Below are 3,672 nucleotides of genomic sequence, written 5' to 3'. Positions count from 1 at the left end.
TTACTGTTTCAATTTCTGTTTCAGTTATGGGTCTATTTAGGTTTTCGATGTCTTCATGGTTCAATTTAGGTAGGTTGCATGTGTCCAGGAATCTATCCATTTCTGATAGGTTTTCCTGTTTGCTGGCGTACAGGTCCTTGTAGTAATTTCTGATGATTCTTTTTATTTCTGTGGTGTCTGTTGTTACGTTTCCTTTTTCATCTCTGATTTTATTGATTTGGGTCTTTTCTCTTCTTTTTTTAGTTAGTTGGGCCAATGGGGTGTCAATTTTGTTTATTTTTTCAAAAAACCAGCTTCTCGCTTGGCTGATTTTTTGTAATGTTTTTTTGGATTCAATCCTATTAATTTCTTCTCTGGTTTTAATTATTTCTCTTCTCCTACTAGATTTGGGTTTGGTTTGCTGCAGTTTTTCTAGGTCCTTGAGGTGCGCTGAAAGCTCATTTATTTGGTACCTTTCCAATTTCTTGGTATAGGCACCTATTGCTATAAATTTGCCTCTCAATACTGCTTTTGCTGTATCCCATAAGTTTTGATATGTTGTGTTGTTGTCTTCATTTACTTCCAGAAAGTTTTTGATTTCTCTTTTGATTTCTTGAATGACCCAGTGTTCATTCAGGAGCATGTTGTTCAGTCTCCATGTGTTTGCATACTTTCTGGGGTTTCCTGAGTTGCTAATTTCCAGCTTCATCCCGCTGTGGTCTGAGAAGCTGCATGGTATGATTCTAATTCTTTTAAATTTGCTGAGACTTGCTTTATGGCCTAGTATGTGGTCAATCCTAGAGAAGGTTCCATGCGCTGCTGAGAAGAATGTGAAGTCTGTAGATGTAGGGTTGAAAGTTCTGTATATATCTGTTAGATCCATTTGGGCTATAGTGTCATTTAAATCTGCTGTTTCCTTGTTGATCTTCTGTCCGGATGATCTGTCTATTTCTGAGAGTGGAGTATTGAAGTCCCCCAGTACTATTGTATTGGAATCTAAATCTCCCTTTAAGTCCCTTAACATATCTTTTAAATAGACCGGTGCCCTGTAATTAGGTGCATATACATTTATAATAGTTACATCTTCCTGTTGAATTGAACCCTTAATCATTATATAGTGTCCCTCTTTGTCTCTCTTAACAGTTTTTGTATTAAAGTTTATTTTGTCTGATATTAATATGGCTACACCTGCTTTTTTTTGGTTTCTGTTGGCATGGAATATCTTTTTCCAACCTTTCACTTTCAGTCTGCATGCCTCTTTGTTAGAGAGATGTGTTTCTTGTAGGCAACAAATAGTTGGGTTGTGTTCTGTGAGCCAGTCAGCTAAACGGTGTCTTTTAACTGAAGAATTCAGACCATTAATGTTCAATGTGACTATTGATACGTAGTGACTTTGCCCTGCCATTTTCCCGGAAATATTTTCTAGTATATGCTTTGAGCTTCCCATGCTCTTTTACTGGTAGGTGTTCTTCCCTTCCCTTCTTTCATATTGATGGCCGTGTTTCTGTGTTTCTGAGTGTAGCACATCTTTAAGTATCTTTTGCAGGGCCGGACGAGTGGCCACAAAGTCTTTCAATTTCTGTTTGCTATGAAAGGTCTTTATTTCACCTTCATTCACAAATGAGAGCTTGGCAGGATATAATATTCTGGGCTGGCAATTTTTCTCTCTTAGCACCTGTGCTATGTCTCGCCATTCCCTCCTAGCTTGTAGGGTTTCTGATGAGAAGTCAGCTGTGAGTCTGATTGGAGATCCTCTGAGAGTAATCTGACGTTTCTCTCTTGCACATTTTAGGATCTTTTCTTTATGTTTCACTGTGGTAAGTTTAATTACCACGTGTCGTGGTGAGGATCTCTTTTGGTCATGTTTATTGGGGGTTCTATGAGCTTCCTGTACTAGGATATCTCTGTCCTTCTCCAAACCTGGAAAGTTCTCTGCTAGTATCTCACTAAAAAGGCCTTCCAATCCTTTCTCTCTCTCCATGCCTTCAGGAACTCCTAGAACTCGAATGTTGGTTTTTTTGATAGTATCCTGTAGATTCCCAACAATATTTTTTAGGTTTCTAATTTCCTCTTCTTTTCTTTGGTTTGACTGTATGTTTTCCTGTGCTCTATCTTCTAAGTCCGATATTCTCTCTTCTGCTTCACCCATTCTGTTTTTAAGGCTTTCTAATGTGTTTGTCATTTGATCTATTGAGCTCTTCATTTCATTTTGATTTCTCTTCACTATAACACTTTCCTGTTCTACTAGTTTCTGAGTTTCATTTTGACTCTTCCTTAAAATTTCGTTTTCACGAGAGAGATTTTCAATCTTGTCCATTAAGGATTTCTGTAGTTCAAGGATTTGCTTTTGAAAACTTCTAAATGTTCTTATCATAAATTTTTTGAAATCCGTATCTTGCATTTCTTCTATCTCATCATCTTCATACTCTTGGCTTGGGGTGTTTTGCTTATTTGGAGGCATCATAGAGTCATCGTTGATCTTGCTCCCTCTATTTCTGTGTTTGTTACTCGGCATAGTTAATTCTTCTTGCGTCACTGTGCGTTTTTTTTTTTTTCTTTTCTTTTTTTTTTTTTTTTTTTTTTTTTATTTATACTGTGTCCGTGTTAAGTGGACTGCCTGCTGTTGGAGGAGCCTTGGAGGCTTGAGATGGGTGCGGCCTGAGAGCTCTGCCTGGTTCTTCCAGGTTAAGGGTGTGCAAAGGTGACACCCTCAGGTTATGCGTGGTAAATCTCTCTCTTTTTATTTATTTATTTATTTTATTTATTCAGGGGGTAAGTAACACCGCAGGGCAAGGCTGTGCAGAATTGATGGTATTTAGCTTCCAGTCTTTGGCTCCTCTGGACTCCCACTGGGTTGCCTAGGCTACTGAATTGTAGTGACTCAGTTCCTTAGCTCTCCCCCATTGATATGTAAATCCAGAGCGCAGGCCTGCTCTTTGTCTCTTGGGAATTCTAGCCTTCCAGCCTTGTAACCTTTGCAATGTTAGGGGGAAGAGAAACCCCGAAGCTTTTTTTTTTCCTTCTTTCCGGTAGTGAGTTTGCTGCACTTTCCGGCCCCCCTCTAGATTCTGACCCCCGTTTCCCCACCAATGTCTCGGGTTATTGAGCTCACCTCCCCTTCCAGCGCCGATGTGTGGAGCGTCCCAAGTCTCCCCGCTGTTGTCTGTGTGGCATGCACTCCCCTTGGAGCACTGGGGCTTCTGCGGCTGGGTCCCGCGACTTGGCTTTGCGCGGTGGGCGACCTTGTTCTCCCAGTAGGTCCTCCGATTCACGATTCCCGTGCAATTTTTTCCTGGTTCTTTTTTCTGCGGCTACCGTAACTCCCCTTTTATTAAACTAAATTTTCCCGGACTATCGGTGCGCGCCCTCACTATTCCGCCATCTTGGCTCCGCCCCACTTAGTATTCTAAATAATTGTTTATTTAAATGATAATTTGGGGAGGAAGTGTTTAGCCTAGCAGTTAAGATGCCAGCATCCCAAATTGGAGTGTGTGAGTTCAATACCTGGCTTTGGCTCCTGATTCCAGATTTCTGCTGATTCAGATACTGGGAGGCAGTGGTGATGGCTTAAGTAATCGGGTTCCTTGTGCTCACTTCGGCAGCACATATACTAAAATTGGAACGATACAGAGAAGATTAGCATGGCCCCTGCGCAAGGATGACACGCAAATTCGTGAAGCGTTCCATATTAAA

General features: G+C 40.7%; 1 non-coding gene across 1 annotated transcript; it reads left to right on the top strand.

Moving 5' to 3' along the window:
• The first annotated feature begins 3,565 nt into the window (after positions 1-3,565).
• Positions 3,566-3,672, top strand: LOC127484963 (U6 spliceosomal RNA). Its single transcript, XR_007912168.1, has one exon. It is a non-coding gene; the product is annotated as a U6 spliceosomal RNA (small nuclear RNA).

The sequence above is a fragment of the Oryctolagus cuniculus genome, chromosome 1 (genome assembly GCF_964237555.1).
Source record: "Oryctolagus cuniculus chromosome 1, mOryCun1.1, whole genome shotgun sequence".
Classification (NCBI taxonomy): Eukaryota; Metazoa; Chordata; class Mammalia; order Lagomorpha; family Leporidae; genus Oryctolagus; species Oryctolagus cuniculus.
Note: the sequence above shows the minus strand (reverse complement) of the source record. Positions and strands in the feature narration are given on the sequence as shown.